Source organism: Chiloscyllium plagiosum, unplaced genomic scaffold (genome assembly GCF_037043375.1).
Source record: "Chiloscyllium plagiosum isolate Xiang-an unplaced genomic scaffold, Cpla_swu_hap1 HiC_scaffold_9, whole genome shotgun sequence".
Taxonomy (NCBI): domain Eukaryota; kingdom Metazoa; phylum Chordata; class Chondrichthyes; order Orectolobiformes; family Hemiscylliidae; genus Chiloscyllium; species Chiloscyllium plagiosum.
Window position 1 is genome coordinate 96,765,106 of NW_028270147.1, and position 22,030 is coordinate 96,787,135.

General features: G+C 44.1%; 1 protein-coding gene and 1 long non-coding RNA gene across 5 annotated transcripts in view; one reads left to right on the top strand and one right to left on the bottom strand.

The window, feature by feature from the left end:
* Nucleotides 1–3,037: 3,037 nt before the first annotated feature.
* LOC122554621 (uncharacterized) lies at nt 3,038–13,595 on the bottom strand. Of its 2 annotated transcripts, none has more exons than XR_006313040.2 (6): nt 13,481–13,595; nt 10,820–11,158; nt 10,553–10,587; nt 7,625–7,663; nt 3,784–3,823; nt 3,038–3,251 (listed from the first exon to the last, which is right to left on the bottom strand). It is a non-coding gene; the product is annotated as an uncharacterized LOC122554621 (long non-coding RNA). The 2 variants fall into 2 exon arrangements; XR_006313041.2 differs by having other exon boundaries at nt 13,536–13,576.
* Nucleotides 13,275–22,030, top strand: part of LOC122554620 (2-5A-dependent ribonuclease-like) — a 50,211-nt gene continuing 41,455 nt past the window's right edge. Inside the window, exon 1 of one of the 3 annotated variants that reach the window (XM_087990931.1) lies at nt 13,275–13,399. The gene's annotated coding sequence lies outside the window, so the exon portion shown is untranslated. Of the gene's footprint in view, nt 13,400–13,839; nt 13,986–22,030 lie in introns of those variants that run through there. The other 2 variants (XM_043699936.2, XM_043699937.2) reach the window with 2 other exon arrangements.

The following is a 22,030-nucleotide window of genomic DNA, read 5'->3' on the forward strand; positions in this document are numbered from 1 at the left end:
AGTTTGCATTCTAGTTGTCTCAGCTCTTGGCTGAAACAATTACACACTGGTGTGAGTTCATTTACTTTGTATAAGTAATTATAATTGCAGAAGTAACACTACTTTACCTATATCCCACAGTGGTATTGTGTTAATGGTTGCTGTTTGAAACAAACAACAGTAGTGCCTGTTTTTGTTTTATTTTAGCAGCAGACCCAGGTTGTCATCTATGCTGTCACCTAGTCGCATTTCGTATCTGTCGGTCAAGTAACATCGCGTCTCCAATCCAATCCAACGCGATGAACATGAGTTAGCGCACAACCAATCTTTCTAGTGTTTCTATTGAATGTATGTATAAATGGATTATGGAGCTTTACAATCAAATATCAGTCACACTCAACTATCCTTATTGCTTGCTGATGCTTCCTCACGATTGCACCAAAGACATTCTCTCCATCACGAAGATAGTGAGTGGACCAGGGCAGCTCGAGTCAAAATACAACATTCCTGCTTTCTAACATGTGGGTCTCATTTACTTGAAGAGCATGTTTATTGCCCAGGCAATGAGTACACATCACAGCAGGAACTGTCATAATCAGAGGGTGATGAGAGTTTGTGTCCATTAAAGCAGCAGGTGTGATACTTGGGCCTGATAATGTGCTAGATACTCAAATCGTGCAGGAGACCAAAGGGAGCCAGCAGTCAAGACCACAAGTCACTGAATATTAGCTAATAAAAAAATGTGAGGAACACAGAGCACTAGTGTTCAGAAGTTAGGATTGTAAAGCAGAGAAGTTAGACTTAAGGTTAACTTTTAGATGATACATTCCTGAACTTAACAATTCTAATATATGAATTAGTGGGGATGTATATACATTTTTTAAGCTAACAGAAGTGAATAAGTTGATGGTAACATATTTGGGATCTCTGACTCCCTAACTGGCTTGATGAGTATCTGGATTAGTGGTGCTGGAAGAGCACAGCAGTTCAGGCAGCATCCAAGGAGCTTCGAAATCGACGTTTCGGGCAAAAGCTCTTCATCAGGAATAAAATGAAGGAATTAAGGCCTTTGAGATGATGCAAAGAATGTTCACTAGCATGGTTGCAGGGATGAGGGACTTCCATTCTGAAATTTGGACTGTTCCCCTTATAGCAAAAAGATGAGCAGAGATCTGAAAGAGCAATTGAAAGTAAGTATGGAGTAAATAGGGAAAAAAAAGTTTAAAACTCATGGAAGTATTGACAGCAAGCAGCCAAAAATCAAAAGCAATTGGTTAAAAAAGCAAAAGTGAGATGAGGAAAAACATTTTCAGCCAGTGGGTGGTTAAGGTGTGGAATGCACTGCCTGAGAGTGTGGTGGGGGCAGCTTCAATTGAAACATTCCAAAGGGAATGAGACTGTTATTTGAAAAGGAACAATGTGCAGGGAGAAGGCAGGAGAATGTCACTCAGCGAATTGCTCATTTGGACAGCTGGTCTAGTCAGGATGGGCAGAATGCCACTATTCCCTTACAATAAATTCTGTGAAGCATCTGGAGAGAAAGCAATATTATCTGAGAGCTGACTCGAATTGTGTAAAGTTTAGGTGAATACAGAGAAATTTACATGACATTTTTTAATATTGTCTGGAGAATGTGGGAATTTCATGCTGTGCCAGCATTATTACCAATCCCTAATTGGTGTTGAGTTGCCTTCTGCAGACCAGGTGCTGTAGGTACACCTACGATCACACACCTGGTTATAGTCCAACAGGTTTATTTGGAAGCACTAGCTTTTGGAGCGCTGCTCCTTCATCAGGTGGCTGTGGAGAATAGCTATAAATTGTGTTTTACAATCTTATTCTCCACAACCACCTGAAGGAGCAGCACCCTGAAAGCTAGTGCTTCCAAATAAACCTGTTGGACTATAACCAGGTGTTGTGTGATTTTAAACCTTGTACTCCCCAGTCCAACACCAGTGGTCTCCAAATAATGCTGTTAGGGTGGGATTCTCACCCAGAGCTGTAAGGAAATGATAGGGTCTGGTGATCCCTTGTATCTGCTCCCTTTCTCCTTCTCAGGGTTGAGGTTATAGGTTTGGAAGGTGCCATTGAAATAGTTGCTGCAGTTTGTTAGTAGTTGTTTGTTAGTTTTGCATCAGTAGCAGAGCAAGTTGGCAATGGACAGAACTGTTTTGTCCTAAAGTTTCAAGTGTGTTGCTGGAGCTGCATTCATCCAAACTAGTCTAAGATATTCCATCACATACAGGTGTGGATTTAAAAAAAAAATGGGGCACAAGTTCAAAGTACCGACGTGCAAAGAGACTTGGGAGTTTGAGTCCAAGATTCTCTCAAGGTAAACTTGCAGGTTGCAGTAGTTAGCAAAGCAAATGCACTGATGGCAATTATTTTGAGAGGACTTGAATATAAAAGCAAGGATGTGCTTCTGAGACTCTAAAAGACTCTGGTCAGACCATATTGTGTGCAACTTTGAACCCTATATCTCAGGATTGTTCAGAGGAGGTTCACAAGGGTGGTCCCAGAAATGAAAAGCTTAACATTGAGGTAACGTTTAAATTCCAGAGTCCTTAAAGGATTGGGAGGATCTAATTGAAACTTACAGAATACTGAATGGACAGAGTGAACATTGGAGAGACTAGGACCCAATACACTGCCTTTGAATAAAAGGAAGACCTTATTCAGAGTGGTGAATCTATGGAATTCATTGCCACAGAAGGCTATAGAGGCCAGGTCATTGAGTATATTTAAGACTGATAGAGAAGGATTTGATTGTCAAGGGGATCAAATGTTACAGGAAGAAAGTGGGAGAATGAGGAAGAGAAACTTATCAGCCATGACTGGAGTAGACTCAGGAGCAGAAATTAGGCTATTCAGCCCATTATGTCTTATGGTCTAACTCCTTAGATTGTTTCACCACAGGCAGCATTGTGAAAAAAGACACTATCAAGAAATGAGTGCAACCTGCTTTTTGTGAGAAGCAGTTTGTACAATACAAATTTCTCAATGAAAAAGGAGGATTTATGGCAACAACCCACTAGTTCAGAAATAAATTGGAGCCATGGAAGGTCAGAGCTTTATTCAGCCTCACAAGGGATTACATTACAGTATGAGATAACAGCCAGTTTGTGTTTGACAGCATACAACATGTGGCTTTAGAAACAAGCTTATATTTTGTGAAATCAAAGCGCCTCCTGTCAGACAAGAAACAATTGGCTAGAGATATTAACCTCTGCTCAGAATCCAAAAGGAAGACACCGCACAGCTACAGTCAACATCTGTAAAATAGAAGAGACAGGTCAGTAACTGGGGAAGATGCCTTTAAAAATGACTAAAGCACCGCCCATCTCCTATCACTGGAATCCCCACTTTTTTCAGTCTACACATTTGGTCTTGCCTTTCTACTGGCTACATTAATGCAATAGCACCATTTCTAAAGAGACAATTAGCTAATCATAGATGTCTTCACACTTTGTTTTTAGCTCTATTTTCCATTATTAGCATTGTTACATTTAATCTCAATTATTGCCCCGTTTTGTTTTAAATCTCACATGCCCTCAATTTATTCTTCAGTCATCTGTAGGGTGACTAGATGAGGGAACAAGATAGAAATTACACAACCAGGTATAAAGCTCTATTTCCTGGACAACTAATGGCAAAATCTGTTCAGTGAGAGGCAGGACACATCAGAGCGTTTACTTGGAGTGTCATGGTGAAATCAACATGTAAACAGTGTCATCATGAACATCCTGCTGCTGAAAATTAAGTGGATATATTCAAACAATTTCATTCCATTCACAATTCACTTACCATGTTGATGGTGATCACAGCCTCCATGCCCAGATTCCATCTGCCAACATGAAATAATTATTAGGGCTCATGCCTTCATATCAACAACTGATCACATCCTTCCCCTAAAGTGACCTTCAGTCTAATCTGGATTATTCTGCACCCTAGCCTACATCCCCAGAAAAAACGTTTGAAAGCAGATACAGGTGAATCCAGAAGAACAGGAGGTAATGCACTTGGGCAGGACAAACAAGGCACAGGGATACATGATGAAAGGGAGGACGATGGGAAGCACCAAAGTATCTGAGGGACCTTGGTCTGCACTTACACCCATCCCTTGAGGTAGGGGAACAGGTAAATCAAGAGGTTAAGGCAGCGTATGATATACTTGTCCTTATTAGCTGAGGCACAGAGTGTATAAGAGCAGGAAGGTGATGCTGGAACTATATAAAATGTTGGTTAGGGGACAGCTAGAGTTGCATGCAGTTCTATATTCCTATAATGGAATCCATATTACAGGAAGGATGTGATACCACTGGAGAGGGTGCAGAGGAGATTTCACAGGATGTTGCCTGGTCTGGAGACTTTCAGTTTTGAAGAGAGATTGGACAGACTGGGGTTGCTTTCCTTAGAACTGAGGAGATTTGAGATATAAAATTATGAGGGGCATAGACAGGAAGAAACATTTCTCCTTGATGGAAGGATCAATGACCCTGGGGCATAGATTTAAGGTCAAAGGCTGAAGGTTCAGAGGAAATATGAGAAAAAAGTTTTTCACCCAGAAGGTGGTGGGAATCTGGAACTCTGAGAATGGTACAGCCAGAAACCCTCATAATATTGAAGCAGTATTTAGATATGCACTTATGATATCAAGTGCTTGAAAATGGGATTAGTATAGTTAGGTGGGTCGTTTCTGACAAAGACTTGGTGACGACACTAGGTCCGGGCTCTATTTACTTGCACTCATGCCTATTTTTATCATTCCCAAGGGACATGTGTGATGGGGTTATCTTGACCTCACCAAAAGGATTCACTAAGGCTCCAAAAAATTCCAGAACATTCAGTTCAAATGGTCAGAGGACAGAATTTGTGTTTTTGACATTTCATTTGATGAAAAGTACATCTGGTCGTAGACAGCTGCATTTCTACACATGCGAGAGACAGCGAGAGAGCGCTAGATAGATAGGGACAGAGACAACTTCTGAAATTCTACACCAATCTAGATCAGCAACATCTCATTTCCTATTATGGAATGGTCCAAATCTATTTTGGTTGAATGGAATAACCTTGATTGTTGAAAAAATGAGGGGCGGCATTTGAAATGAAAACCTGTATTTTTTTTAAAAAACAGGAATGGAAGGGTCAGGCGCACTTCTTCTGTTTAAAATCCTCATTTCTTACAGCAAAAATAATGGTCTCAGCAAATTCTGTTCAAAGTTTAAAATGCATCCAGCTGCACAAGATCAGGACTGAAGATGAGTGCTATGAGGCAGGACATCAAAAAGAGAACAAAGAATGGCTCTCCACTCGGTGGAGCCAATTGTGTGCCCATGTGCACTGGTTCCACCTTTGGCTTGGTGTTCATTTGTTTATGATTACACCCCGACTCTGAAGTTGCTTGGGATGTTTTCAGTTTTAAAAAGGTAGTTAAAAAGATTTTTTTTGTTTGTGTAAGTCACTCACCACTCTGACTCGGAAAAACAGTTATTTCTTCAGTGTCACTGAGTTAAGTGTCATAGCACACAAAATGGACTGTGATGGTTCAAGAAAACAGAGCACCACCATGTGCTCAAGGGCAACTAGGGATGGAAAATAAATGCTGGTCCAGCCAGCAACAGCCACATCTCTGATCAAACTTAAACAGAGTTTGAAATGTTCCTTCCTTCAACTTCAATCAACAATTATACCAGGTCAAGGAATGTACAATCTGTAACAGAAAGCATTTGGAATTCTGCTTGGCTTCCTTTGGAGCAGCAGAGTTACAGTTACAGTGCTCATCGATCCAGTGTTCTGTCATTTGACAGTTCTGAATGGATCACAAAATAAACGAGTTAGTATCAGCACAGCAAGACAAGCTATTTGTTCAAAGAACGGTTGGTTTACAGTGTAATGTTTCTGCGCTGGGAACTGAATGGTGAATTTGGAGATTAACAAATCTATTTTAGTTAGTTTCTGTAACTGGTCACTGGCAATATAAATTATTTCAAAAACCAAAACTATCCTTTAGAAACAATCAAGCACCAATCATGATGCATCCACCACATACATCCCTAGTTTCAAACAAGGAGTCTCTGTCTGTACACTGTTTATTTACACAGTCAGACTGAAGATTAAAAAGCTCCCAAGGATCGAGCTCAGATCATTATATATTACTTTGCATTAAGGTTTTTTTCTTCATTCATGGGATCTGTGGTTATCATTAACACCAGCATTTTTGCACATCCTCATTTACCCTGGAGAAGGTACTGGTGTGCCTCAGTTTTGAACACAGCGGCCCACGTGGTATAATAACAGAGTTGCGAGAGGGGAAATAACAGGATTTTGACCCAGCGATAGTTAAAGAATGTCTACATAGTTCCAAATCAGGACTGAGAGTGAGCGCGAGTGAGAATGGGGGGGGGGGGGGGGGGGAGAGAGAAAGAGATGATTTGGGGGGGGGGGTGGGGGTCACAGGTAGCCGTGTTCCCATGTATTTGCTGCCCTTGTCCTTTCAGGTGGAGTGGTCAATGATTTCGAAGGAACTTCTAGTCACTGCAGTGCACCTTCTAAATAGAGCACATGGTTGCTACTGTGCATCAGTGAATATGTGAGTGAATGGCAATAGATGAAAGTTGTAGTGATGGATGGAGATTATTGAGCATTGCTGAAGCTACACTAAACAATGCAGTGCAAAACATTCCACAGCAAATTTGACTTGCACCTTGTAAATAGTAAACAGGATTTGTGGAGTTAGGACATGCAGTATTCCCAATCTACTGACCTGCTCTACCTGTGTGATTGGTGCAACCACATGTCTAGTCAACAAGGACGATACAGGAGAATGTTCAGGGGTAGATAGATCTACATGTCTGTGATGGAAATTGCTTTTCATTTGGGGGACACAATTGCTGCTTTCCATACCGAGTTGCAAATGATACCAAAAACAGACTAACCACTATCAATCATTCCCATTTCTGACCTTATGAAGGAGGAGAGGCCATTGATGAAGCAGATGATGATGATTGGGCCTCACGTACACATTAAGCAATTCCTGCAACAACGCCTAGAACGTGCTTAAATAACTAGCCTCCCATCCACAATCATCTTTTGTGTTCGGATTCAGACTGGCGTTGAGCTTTCACCTCGAATCCGACTGACTTCAATTTTAGTAAGCTCCTTGTGGCTGCGTTCTGTCAAATGCTGCCTTGATAACAAGGGCAACCACTCACTTCACTAAGAGGAGTGATGAGCAATATAAGCAGCTAGGGGTAAAGCCATATTTCTTGAACAGCCGATGGTAAAATCTGCTCCCAGTGAGTTGCAGGACACATCAGAGCATTTACTTTGAACCTCATGGTGAAATCAACATATAAACAGGGTCATCATTTGCACTGTGCTCCTGAATATCAAACAGCAGATATATTGTACTGGGGGTCCCTGATTTACAAACTTGCGAATTAACATTCATACTTACGAATAAGGTCCCTTATTCATTTTAAAAACCTGATATGTCTTGTGTTTACAAACAGCCATTTTATATTGTATTGCACTCCGTTCTAACTTGCATACAAATTAATTTATGAACTTACACAAAAATGAAACCCATTCATAATTCCCAACTGTCTATATTGTAGAAATTCTGTTGTATTCAGAGTTTACTTACCATACTGTACAGACCATAGGCTCCCTGCCCAGACACGCTCTGTTAACAACATTAAATAATCATTAATATCCAAACCATTTTATCATTAACTGAGCACATTCTGCCTCCTAAGCTGAACTCTAGTCCGAGGAAACAGGAAGGGAGCATACACCTTGTATCTTCCTATGGCTATCCAACTGCAACCTCAATATCCTCCTGTGGGCTAAAAGCTGAATCAGTGCTTGCTTTGGACACCAGCAGCATCACATGTCCCATTGTGGGAACAACCCTTACTGTTGAGCAAATTAGAGTATCATTTGAAATCAAAATGCAACTCACTGGAGATAAAACAAAATGTGAAAAGCACTTTTCTTTAAAGCATTTCTTATTTCTTAGAGGAAAAACTTTAATCTTTTAAATTTGCATCATTCTGCTGAGAATTAGTGGATAATGGACATTACCAGACAGAATGAACAAAATAGGAGACTCCTGTGGGTAGGGTTAATCCCTGTTTGGAGTACTGCTATCTAAACACTCCTGCACAAAGCAACAAGTGGGCACAGACAACAACTGTTGTGTGATTTAAAATTGTGAAGGTTCAAGAAGCAAGAATTGGAGGGGGTTAAGGAGAGTTGAGAGAATGGGAGCAGTGAGGTTATGGTGGGAATTGAAGGTAAAAGGATGAGAATTAAAGAGTAACAAAAACTGAACACTCTGCAGGTGAGGTGGCACCAGCCTATTGGCAAATATTCTCTAAGTATTAAATCATGTCTCAAAGATTCTTGTGGTGGGGTGGTAGTGTCTCTAACCTCTAAGCCAGGAGGTCTGGGTTCAAGTCCCATCTGTTCCAGTGGTGTGAATTAACATGTTTGAACATAATCAAATAGAAAATATCTTAAATCATGTCTCATAGTTACCACACCCCTCAACCCAAAATAACTGTCAACACCTAACTTGTGCACCTCGTTTAGCCCACAACATGCCAGCAGTTTTGTGGACAGAGCGGCTGCAGATTCAGCTCTGCATCACCCTACAGAACAGATCAATCTTGACAAGAGGATGCCCAACGCTTGTCAATAGACAGAGCTGATGGAGCAAACAATGCAAGATCAGACCATTGACTAAAATAAAGCACTTAGCTGCACAATTTTCCCTGCCTAGACTCTATACAACTCAGAATGAGGGGTAGACTATTCAGCTCAAGCTTATTCCACCATTTAAGTAGATCATGGCTAACTGCAATATAATCCCACTTGCTGGCCTTGTTTCCAACATCCTCAGTAACCTCACCTATAGATCTGCCAAATTAATGGTTTGTCAGAAGTTCGTGACTGTTCAATCCAGGAATGAGTTTGAACAAGCACAGCCCTCTGAATAGATGATGCCATTGATCAATTAATTAAATCAACCAACAACTTTTAAAATATTCATTTTCTCAAACTCAGTAAGCAAGGGAAAGGCATATGCAAACTGACGCTGAAACAGTTTGAGAGTCAGCACAGAATTCCTCAAAGCAGCAGATTTAGTGAAAGCGCTTACTGATCCAACCTGTTCTCAGTCATAAACAAGAGTTAACTTCAGTTCTGCACAGTTGAGGAAGTTGCTTTATTTAATCTTTGACCCATGTTTGTTCATTGTGAACTGACTTACTTACTCTAACATGGCCAATCTTTTCAGAGCTTGGTCACTGTACTCAAAGTGATTTCTATTTACAAAGGTAACTAATCACCTCGCATTCACAGCACAGCCATCCTCAGTCATAAAACACTCATTTTTAAAACTTAAACAACTACTCAAAGTATTGAGTTAAAAATCATACAACACCAGGTTATAGTCCAACAGATTTATTTGGAAGCACCAGCTTTCAGAGCGCTGCTCCTTAATCTTTTAGAATGACCATGTTGGTTTCAGTTCTTTCATATGCAAATCCCAGAACTTTTTTTGAAGTTACATTCTCAAGTGATTTCCTGGCATTTATATATTTCCACAACCACCTGATAAAGGAGCAGCGCTCTGAAAGCTAGTGCCTCCAATTAAACCTGTTGGACTATAACCTGGTGTTGTGAGATTTTTAACTTTGTACACCCAGTCCAACACAGCATCTCCAAATCATTCTCAAGAGAACTTTAACAATAGGTGCCATATCAGCTCAGAAGGTGTGAGATTAAAGTCTGTCTGTACCCTAATATTCAGACTGATTCTAATTTCTAAAAAGAGGATTTAAAGAATCTTACATGGATTCAGGCAGTTTGAGCAAAATAAAAAGTAAGTCTGCAAATACAAATTCACCCCATAAACTTTAGGGGGTGTGCGCAGGGGGTTGATTGACCTATGATAGAATTGAAACCAACATGGTCATTCTAAAAGATGAGAAACAATCTGAGTCTTTTTCAATATTTCATCAGTTACATCACACTGTAAACATTTGCCATAAATTCTGTGTCTTATGATTTACACTCTACAACCACCTGATGAAAGAGTAGTGCTCCGAAAGCTACTGCTTCCGAATAAACCTGTTGGACTATAACCTGGTGTTGTGTGATTTTTAACTTTGTATACCCTAGGCCAACACCAACACCAACACCTCCAAATCAAAATATTGAGGCTAAATGGGGATAACTCAGTCACAAACAGACAGAAGCAATGTATCAACTTTATTCCTAAGAGAATGTTCCCTGCAGTTATGTATAGAATGATCATATACCAGAGAAAGAGTGATGTGAGGTACAGTTTAAAGACTAAAATTCAATGTTTTGATCAGCTAATTATGAAATCAACTCCCAGTGAACTGCAGGACATATCAGAGCGTTTACTTTGAGTCTCATGGTGAATTCAACATGTAAACAGTGTCATCATTCAAATCCTGCTGCTAAAAATTAACAAGTCAAAAACGCACTCCTGTCTTTTGCAACCATAAACAGAATTCCATTGCATTCAGAAGTCACTCACCATATTCAAATGGTCACCGGTTCCATATCCAGTTCCTGTCAACAACATGAAATAATTATCAGCGTCCAGATCATTGTTACCAACTGACCACATTCTGCATCACAAATTCTAATTATCTGAATACCCACTGAAAGATGCATCAGAGCATTTACTTTCAAGATCAGTAACATCACATTTCCCAATAACCATCATTTGCATCATCCAATTCAAACACGACAGAGTCCGGGCACTAAAATAATGCTAAAAGAACAACAGAGGTACTCTCACCTTTAATGGTGTTAAAACACTGACGTCAGTGGGAAGGCACCATTCCAGTTTTCCCTCAATGAAACACTACTATTGTCATTGTGGTGTTAGTTAGGGAGCTCCAGGATTTTCATCCAGCAACGAATGAGGAGTGGCAACGCACCTTGGAAGTGAATATGACGTTGCTACTATCCCTGTTACTCACATTCCCCTAGTTAGCACAAATGCCAGGTTTGGAGAGTTTCTACTATCCATCTTCTACATAGTACTTTGCAGTTGAAGCATACCAATGAGAGAGAGAATGCACAATGCTTGATCCACTGGACTGTTCTGAGAGTGCGTTGTTGAAGATGCAGTCAACTAGACAAGTAGAGAGCATGGCGTTAACACTGGAAAATTAGTGAAGTTAGTGACTTATTTATCGATGTTTCCTCACAGCCACTTCTGGTCCATCAGAACCACCCCCACCCCCTCAATAAAAAACTCCTTCAAATCTTGTCCTGCTAAACTGCGGAACCCCTAACTTTCTTACTCACATATTGCCTCCTTTTCACATTGTCTCTTTCCTCTTCAAATATCTCTCATCACGACTCTCAAGAAATATACACTCAACTCCCGCAGCGCCTGCCAATTTTCATACGTTGTTGCCTCAAACCTGTGCTCATCTTTCCCAAATTCTACATGTGAATCCTTCCAATCAAGTTTGTGATTTGCCACCTTTTTGAAATGACTGTTATCCAAGTCGCATCCAACATAATGACCAAAGTAAATTGTTTTTTCTCGTCTACCACAACATCCTCCTAAAACACCTTTCCACTGGTATCCAGTTGGGAGCTCATGGGCTGTTCTCATTGTCCCAATTCTATGGATGCGTTTGTAGCGAAAAAAGCCAATGCATTTACCTTTATTCCCCCCTTCAACTATTACAGTTATTGAACAGCACCTTCAAAAAAAAAACCCTTCCATCTAAAAGAACAAAGGCAGATATATGGGAACACCGCTACCCTCAAATTCTTCTACAGCGCATCATCCTCCACCACCTCCAAACAGAACCCAGCACCAGAGATATATTTTCCTCCCCACCCCTATCAGCTTTCCGAAAAGACCATTCCCTCCATAACTCCCTCGTCAGGTCCACACCCATCACCAGCCCATACCCCACTCCGGCCACCTCTACCTAACACCGCAGGAAGTGCAAAACCTGCGCCCACACCACTCCCCTCACCTCTGCCCAAGGCCCTTCCACATCTGTCAGAAATTCACCTGTAGTTCTGCCAATGTCATCTACTGCATCCGTTGCACCCTAGTGTGGTCTCCTCTACATCGGGCAGACAGAATGCCTATTTGCAGATCATTTCAGAGACATCTGTGGGTCACCCGCACCCACCAACCCCACGGCTGAACACTTTGACTCCCCCTCCCACTCAGTCAAGGACACGCAACTCCTGAGCCTCCTCCACCGCCAAACCATTACCACCAGACACCTGGAGGTGAAAAACCTCATTTTCCACTTTGGGATTCTGCAAACAAACGGGATAAATGTGGATTTCAACAGTTTCCTCATTTCCTCTCCCCCCACATTATCCCAGTCCCAAACCTCCAGCTCGGCATCACCCTCCAGACCCGTCCATCACTGCCCCCTTTGACCTTTCACCTACTCCCTCACCTTCACCCACCAATCACTTTCCCAACTACGTACCCCCCCCAAACCCCCTCACATTTATCTCTCTGCCTGGATTAGTTTTGCTGGAAGAGCACAGCAGTTCAGGCAGCATCCAAGGAGCTTCGAAATCGACGTTTCGGGCAAAAGCCCTTCGTCAGGAATTTATCTCTCAGCCCCCTGGCCCACAAGCCTTATTCCTGTCGAAGGGCTACTTGTCGGATACTGCCGTGCTTTTCTAGCACCGCACTCGCGACTCTGATCTCCAGCCCTCACTTTCTTCTGGACAATCTTGGTGTCAGATTTGACTCTGAGAGGAGCTCCAAGCCTCACAGTGCTGTTCTCTCTGAGACTGAGTCTTTCCATTTGGAATTCCCCTCCATCCAAAGACTCGTGCAGCGCAGCCGTCCGTGCCGCGCCTGCGCTACGACACCGCGGGCCGGGCGTGCCGTGCCGCGCCTACGCTACCACACCGCGGGCCGGGCGTGCCGTGCCTGCGCTACCACACCGCGGGCCGGGCGTGCCGTGCCGCGCCTGCGCTACCACACCGCGGGCCGGGCGTGCCGTGCCGCGCCTGCGCTACCACACCGCGGGCCGGGCGTGCCGTGCCGCGCCTGCGCTACCACACCGCGGGCCGGGCGTGCCGTGCCGCGCCTGCGCTACCACGCCGCGGGCCGGGCGTGCCGTGCCGCGCCTGCGCTACGACACCGCGGGCCGGGCGTGCCGTGCCGCGCCTGCGCTACGACACCGCGGGCCGGGCGTGCCGTGCCCGCGGAAAAAATACCGCGGCCGACAGCCCCACAGCTTTCTCTCAAATATAATCCCCGAGGTCGCAACCAACACCGGAGCCGGAGGTTGTCTCTCCTTCTCCCCCCCCAACCGGAACAGCCGACAACCGCACAGAAAATACGCGAACTCATAGAAAACCCTCGCCTCCTGAGGTAAAAGGGGAATTCGCGCAAAGCAACAGAATCGGTCGCACTTGGATTATTATAAACTGCTATTTTAAATATAAGTACTACCTGAGGACGCAGTTTCACTTCAGTCTGTTGAATTTTTTTTAAACCGAATACGTACCGAGCGAGGTACAGCGATTCGTTACCGCCATGTTGAGGCGCGAGACCAGTAGAGGCGGTCCCTCCGCTCCATAGGTCACGTGGTAGGCGTCAAGACGTCACAGGCCCCGCCCCCAGTTGAGCTAATGAATGAATGAACGCCTCCCAAGGAAGTGAAATTGCAGCTCATTCATTTGCGCATTCCCTCGGTCGATATTTCCTTATATGGTATCTGTTCCGAGTTGCGAAGGATGGGTCCGGCCTCCAAGTAGTTGGACCTTCTCCTATCACCCGTCCTTCGTGGAGAAATTTGCACGCAAAAACACTTTTCTCCATAAGATCATCAGGACGTGGTCAGCCCTGAACCTCCTTATTAGAGAAAGAGAAGGGTGGATCCTGTCGGATGGTGGCCTGAGCAGACTGGTTACACTGCCTCGTTGCCAGAACTTTCCAACAGTCGCCAAGGTTAGTGGTGAGTAGGTCACTGCCTGTTAGCTCCTTCACGTATGCCCAGACTCTGCATGTTGTCCTTGAAGTGGCCGCGCTGGTGAAGAGACTGTCACTCATCTGCAATGTGCTTTTGCAAGGATGGTTTGGAGAGGGATGCAATGGTTTTTGTGGAGGTTCCTCCCGAGCAGCTCTGTACACAGGACTTTGTGCTGTACGGTATGTTCCCCAGGACGCCTACTGAAACAAACATCAATTGCACTTGGAGGACCATCAACTTGTTGAAAGACACACTTTAGTCTGTCTGAAACTTGTTGATCTTTGAGTGCAAAGATTTGACCTCAACTGATTGTTGCAAACTGGCACATTCCGATGTCCAGGACTAGGTCTTGGGTGATGCACTAAAGCTTGGGCAGCTGCAACCAAGGCGCAGTGGGGAAAGAGCACTGTCTGAGGTCTTTCTGCCGAAGTACAATGGTGTCCATTGAGTATTTGACCCTCCCTGTGCTATTAGTACATGTAAATAATATCTTGCATAAGTATGAAATGCCTTCGGGTTTGTTGTAACTATTGTTGTGGTTCTATTCGCCAGGCTGGGAATTTGTGTTGCAGACGTTTCGTCCCCTGTCTAGGTGAATCCCCAGTGCTTGGGAGCCTCCTGTGTAGTGCTTCTGTGATCTTTCCTCCGGCATTTATAGTGGTTTGAATCTGCCACTTCCGGTTGTCAGTTCCAGCTGTACGTTGCAGTGGCCAGTATATTGGGTCCAGATCGATGTGCTTATTGATTGAATCTGTGGATGAGTGCCATGCCTTTAGGAATTCCCTGGCTGTTCTCTGTTTGGCTTGTCCTATAATAGTAGTGTTGCCCCAGTCGAATTCATGTTGCTTGTCGTCTGCGTGTGTGGCTACTAAGGATAGCTGGTCATGTCGTTTCGTGGCTAGTTGGTGTTCATGGATGCAGATCATTAGCTGTCTTCCTGTTTGTCCTATGTAGTGTTTTGTGCAGTCCTTACATGGGATTTTGTACAATACATTGGTTTTGCTCATGCTGGGTATCGACCTGGACACAATATACCGGCCACTGCAGCCGACAGCTGGAACTGACAACCGAAAGCGGCAGATTCAAACCACTACAAAAGCCGAAGGAAAGATCGCAGAAGCGCTTCACAGGAGGCTCCCAAGCACGGAGGATGTCACCGAGACAGGGGCTGGAACGTTTGCAACACAAATTCCCAGCTCGGCGAACAGAACCACAACAACAAGCATCCGAGCTACAAATCTTTTCACAAACTTTGTTGTAACTATAAAGTCAAACCCCAATGTTTGTTTGTTATTGATATACAAAGACTGTAGAGAACTGTAATACTTTAGTAATTGTGTGTGTGCATAAAGATTCCTTTTCTGAATAAAGTACAATTTTGCAATAAAAGAATACTTTTTATGGAGCTGGAGGAAGCCACTCAGCCCATCATATCTGCACTGCCTCTCCAAATGGCTCAGTGGTTAGCACTGCTGCTCTAAATTGCCCGTAGTGTCCAGGGGTGTGTAGGCTAGGTGGAATAGCCATGGGAAATGCAAGATCACAGGGGGAGGTTTGGGTGTGGATCGGGGTGGGATGACTCCTCAGAGGATTGGTTTGGACTCAATGGGCCTGCTTCCGCACTGTAGGATTTCTGTGATTCTAAATGCACTTCCTGATTCAGTGCCATTCTCTTTTCTTTTCCCCATAAGCCTGCTCATCTTTTTGTTTATTCCAATGGCCTCTTGAATGCAATGGTAGATAGATTCTTGATGACTGGGGGATGCAAGATTATTGGGACCTGCAGGACTGTAGAGTTGAATATAAAATCAGATCAACAATGATAGTCAGGTAAGGAGGAGTGTAGAGATGACTGGTGAGTGGGTGACTATTTGCTGAAAGGGTAGGAGCTGGCAGGTCCAGCAAACGGAGTTCAGTGGAGCTGTCTAAAAGTTTAGATGCCTATTTAGTGAGCAATACAAATAAGTCCGGGGTGGATGACTCCAGGAAAACCACTGTACCAGGAGCCCAAGGCCAGTGTGGAAAAAGAGAGAGGGGAGCATAAGCAGATTGGAAAGGTAGTTGTAGTGGGTAACTACTTGTCTAAGGAATAGACTGTCAGTCCAATATCGTCTGTTGCCTCCTGGGTGCAAAACTTCAGGATGTGATAGAATGGCTGGATAAAGTTCTGGAAAAGGATGTGAACAACCAGCGGTTGTGGTACATGTGGGAACCAACAACAAGGAAGGGATAGTGTGGAAGATCAGAGACAGGAGTTGGGAGTAGATTGAAACGCAGGACTTCTGGGGTAGTAATCAGAAATACTAAGTGTGCCATGAGCTTAGGCAAAGGCAGATCAGGGAGCTAAATGTATGGCTTGAGGGATGGAGTAGAAGGGAATAGCTTAGATTTTTAGGACATTGCAATTGCTTTTGGGAAAGGAGGAAGCTGTTCAGAAGAGTTGGGATGTACCTGAGCAGAATTTGAACTTTTCTCCTAGCTGAGAGAGTAAACAGTGTAGTGAGGTGGACTTAGACTTAGGTTGTTTGATGGGCCTTGTATTGGAAGGATCGGAGAGGGCAAAAGAGAGAAGATAGGGAAAAGGAAGTGAGGGAAGGCATGTGAGTTGGCAGTTGACAAAGAAAGGGTTGCCTTTGAATGTGGAAGAATGAGCAAAAGGGGTTGGGTTAAAGTGTATGCATTTAAATGCTGGAGTGAAATGATCAAAATGGCTTGAGAAAGATATGACATTGTGGCTCACGCTCGAACAGGACTCTATACTTAACACTCTGGATTATAAAGCTTTTACTAGAAACAGGGCAAGTAAAAGGGAAGCAGTCTCGATCAAAAATAGTACCAGAGTCCTTAAATAAAATGCAGTTCCTGATTTAGAATCTATACGGTATGAAGGTGAGAAACCGAAAGGGAAGAGTTACCTTGTTAGGTATTTAGTATAGACCTTCAAATAGTGGTTGAAGAATCAGTAGAGAGCTTTTGTAGACTGATTATGGAAATCTGCAGGACAAACAGGGTTATAATAGTTGGTAATTTGAATTACTCTGGAGTAAACTGAGAAAAAGGTAGAATGTGGGGCATGGGAGGGGAGAAATTCCTGCGAGGTGTGTAGGGGAACTTTCTCGAACAGTATATTTCCAGTCCTACCACTGAGGAAGTCGTGTTAGATTTGGTCTGAGGAAATGAGGCAGGCCATGTGGAGAAAGTCAGAGTGGAAGAGTATTTGGGAAATAGCGATCATAATGTGATGAGGTTCAATGTTAAGTTAAAAAAAGATAAAGATCAGTCCAGGATCACGATCTCAGATTTGAAAAGGGCAGATTTTAGGGGTTTGGACATTGAACTGGAGCTTGTTGATTGAAATGCATCTTGATGGATGAAAAATGGGAGACTTTCGAAAGAGAGATGAATAAGGTGCCAGTTAGGTACATACACATAAGAAATAAGTATGGTGTACCAAAAGATAGAGTGCCCTGAATGACTAAGGATATCAATAAGAAAATAAGGAAGAAAAAGGGGGAATATGATGCATACTGGAATAAGAATAGCAGTAGAAATCCGGAAGAATATCTGGAATGCAGGAAAGAAACTAAGGCTGGAATAAGGAAGGTTAAGAGGATGCATGGGGAAAGGATGGCAGACTGCACTGAAACAAATCATAAAATGTTCTTCAAACATGTTAACAGTAAAAGATTAGTGAAGGATAGATTGGGGCCCATAAGGTACAAGCAGGGTAAGCTGCTCACTGAAGCAAAGGGCTTATGCCCGAAACGTCGATTCTCCTGTTCCCTGGATGCTGACTGACCTGCTGCGCTTTTCCAGCAACACATTTTCAGCTCTGATCTTCAGCATCTGCAGACCTCACTTTCTCCACTGAAGCAAAGGGTATAGCAGCAATACTGAATAATTATGTTGCTTCAGTCTTTATCAAATTAAAAACTGGTGACAATGGCCTAGATGAAAATGTGGATATTGAGAGGTGTTAAAAAGGCTGGCAGCACTTCAGATAGAGAAGTCACCAGGCGCTCACGGCACATATCCGAGATTGCTGAGAGAGGTAAGGCAGCAAATCACAGAACCATTCTCAAATTATGACACCACTGTTTAAGAAAGGGGCAAAGGCTAACCTGGGAAATGACATCATTGTTCAACTTGACATCAGTAGTGGGAAAACTGATGGAGAAATAAGGTAAACATACACTTAGACCAAAAATAAGCTAATGTAGACAATCAGTATGGCTTTTTCAAGTCCATGTCATACTTGACAAATTTAATTGACTTATTTGAGGTGGATGAGGGCAGTGCAGTGGATAGTGTATATTTGAACTTCCAGAAAGTGCTTGATTTGGTGCCACCTGGCAGATCGGTAAGCAAATTAGAAATGGTTGGATTGACGGGTCCTTGGCAGCATGGAATTGAATGTGACTGAATGATAAGTAACAAAGGGAATTTCTCAGATTGGAGAGGAGTTGAAAATGGTATTCCCCAGGGATTGGTGTTGGGACCCTTGACTTTTCAGGTTTGTATGAATAAGTTGGAGAGAAATGTTGAGGGTGCCTGGCTTGGTGGGATTTGCACCGATTTTCCCAGAACATTAGCCTCGGTCTCTAGATCACTAGTCCAGTAAAAGAACAATATGTCACACTGTGCTTTCTTGCCTTGGTCTTCTTTCCAAGTCAAACAATCCCAACTTCCCAATCTTTCCTCACAACAAAAGCTTCTCATCTCTGGAACCATTCTTGTCAAGCGCTTCTGTAATCTCTCCAATGTGTTCCACATGTTATAATGTGGCATCCTGAACTATACACAATATGCCAACTGAGGTCTAACTTGTGTATTATACTAGTTCAACATAATTTCCCTCCTCTATGTCCCTGTTAATAAAGTTTGGGATTCTGTATGTTTTATTAACTGTTACCTCAACCTTTCTTGCCACCTTTAATGACTTGAACACATCTACACACCCTTTAACGTTGTCCCCTTTGTTTTATATTGTATCTGCATGATCTTTTCATTGTATGTCCTCACACTATTCCACATTGAACTTCATCTCAAATTAACTTCAACTCAAATGGAAAAATCTAAGTAATTGCACCCTTCTCCTCATAATATGTTCTGTTCCATTACTTGAATTGATAAACATCAAAAGGTGTGAAAACAAAATACTGCCGATGCAGGAAATCTTAGATGAAAACAGAAAGTGCTGGGCACATTCAGCACATCTGGTAGCATCTGTGGAAAGAGAAACAGAATTAATGTTTCTGGTTGAATATAACTGTTCAAACTGAAGCAGGGTAAAAATGTGATGGCTTTTATGCTGTTGTAAGTGGGGAAGGGGAGGAAGATCGGACCGGGTTGTCAGGTGTGGTTTAGAGAGTGAAAAACATTAAATGACAAAAATATCATGGAAAAAAAGACAAAGGAGTGGTAAAGGTTGTAATAAAGAGACAAAGCATTGGTCTAGAATAATGGCAGAATCATAAACAGCACTGTCTGAAACAAATGAAAAGCAAGATTCAAACTGGGCATTTGGCAAAATGGGGGACAGAGCAAATCGTCGGAAATTGTTGAACTCAATGTTGAGTCAAGAGGTCTATAAAGTGCTTCATTAGAGATGAGGTGCTGTTTTCAGCTTGCATTGAGCTTCACTGGAACATAGCAGCTGGCCAAGGACTGGAATGCGAGAGAGAGGTGGGGAAAACTGTCCCAGCTCCAGGAAAGTATGCAGAACATGCTCCTGCTGCAGACGATAGGGGTCGATGTCACAGAGGACCTCAAGGAGGTGAAGGGCCAGCAAACCTCGCTCTTTGCCTCGGAGGCCTCCAAGATAATCTTCCAGTCCAGGGTCCACTCGGTGGAGTAGGACGAGACGTGCTAACATTTCTTCTTCCAGAAGGTACACAAAGAGAGCTCTGTGCTCAGCAGCCTGAAGGAAGAAGATGGCTCGATAATGTCATCTCAGGCTGACGTCATGAGGATCAGCAAATCCTTCTATGCCAATCTGTATGACGTGAAGTTGACTGACAGCGCAGCCTCCCAGTCGTTCCTGTCCTCTATCACGGAGGTCTTAGATGACAGAACACGCGAGAGGCTGGGCCAGCCGCTATCTCTGGATGAGCTGACCAAGGCCCTCGAGTCCTTCGAAAAGAATAAAACGGGCGGCACGGTGGCACAGTGGTTAGCACTGCTGCCTCACAGCGCCTGAAACCCAGGTTCAATTCCCGGCCTCAGGCGACTGACTGTGTGGAGTTTGCATGTTCTCCCCGTGTCTGCGTGGGTTTCCTCCGGGTGCTTCGGTTTCCTCCCACAGTCCAAAGATGTGCAGGTCAGGTGAATTGGCCATGCTAAATTGCCCATAATGTTAGGTAAGGGGTAAGTGTAGGGGTATGGGTGGGTTGCGCTTCGGCGGGTCGGTGTGGACTTGTTGGGCCGAAGGGCCTGTTTTCACACTGTAATCTAATCTAATCTAAAAACTCCCGGAGGTGACCGGTCGAGCTCTATTCCTCTCTGTGTGACTTGATTGGCCAGGACCTGCTGGAGGTGTATGTCAGTATGCTTCGGGCAGGTACCATGAGTGAATCCATGAGGAAAGGCATCATCACTCTCACCTACAAACGGAAGGGGGAGAGGGAGAACTCAGAAATTGGAGACCAATCTCACTGTTGAATGCGGATTACAAAATTCTGTCAAAGGTTATCACCAACCGGGTCAGGTCTGCTCTGGGGTCGGTGATTCACCCTGACCAAACCTGTGCTGTACTGGGCAGGAAGATCGCTGACAGTCTCGCCCTCCTCAGGGATACGATCGTCTACGTGCAGGACAGAGGGTTGGACATTTGCCTGGTCAGCCTGGATCAGGAGAAAGCCTTTGATAGGATATCACACACGTATATGAGAGATGTTCTCTCCAAAATGGGCTTTGGGGAGGGAATCTGCAATTGGATCAGACTGCTCTACACTAACATTGTCAGTGCAGTCTCAATCAATTGGTAGGAATCAGATAGCTTCCCAGTCAGATCTGGAGTCAGGCAGGGCAGCCCTCTCTCTCCTGCCTTGTTTGTGTGCTGCATAGAGCTGTTTGCTGAGTCCATCAAGAAGGATGCGAGCCTGAGAGGGGTGACTATTCCTGGCAGCGGGGGTCTGCAGGTTAAGGCCTCCCTGTACATGGATGACGTCGCCGTTTTCTGCTCAGATCCCCTGTCCGTGCACAGACTCATGTGCATATGTGACCAGTTCGAAAGGGCCTCTGGGGCCAAGGTAAACCGAGGCAAGAGCGAGGCCATGCTCTTTGGGAACTGGGCCGACCAATCCTTGATCCCCTTTATCATCAGGACCGAAACCACCTCATATGCTGGGTGTTTGGTTCGGGGGCGCTGGGGCGTGCGCCAAGTCTTGGGAGGAGCGTATCAGCAAAGTGAGGCAGAAACTGGGCAGATGGATGCTACGGTCGCTCTCCATCGCGGGAAAAAAACCTGGTCATCAGGTGTGAGGCACTGTCATTGCTGTTATATGTGGCACACGTCTGGCCTATTCCCAGAATCTCTGCCGCTGCAGTCACCCAGGCCATCTTCCAGTTTATATGGAGATCAAAGATGGACTGGGTCCAAAGGGACACGATGTATAAAGATCTGGGCAACGTGGAAAAAACACACCCTGATGGCCACCTTTGTGTGTGGCTGCATCAAGCTGTGCGTGGATCCCCGGTACGCAAACACCAAGTGTCACTACGTACTGAGGTTCTATCTGTCCCCGGTGTTGCGAAGGATGGGCCTGGCCTCGCTGCCACAGAACGCTCCGAGTAGTTGGACTGTTCCGTATCACCTGTCCTTCGTGGAGAAGTTTATGAAGAAAAACACCTTTGACCACAAGTCCGTCAGGAAGTGGTCAGCACGTAGTGTCTTTGAGACCCTTCGGGAAAAGGAGAGGGCGGATCCTATCGAGCGGTTCCCTGAGCAGACTGTCAAAGCCATTTGGCAGAATGCCTCATCGCCAGAACTTTCCAACAAGCACCTAGACATGGCTTGGCTGGTGGTGGGA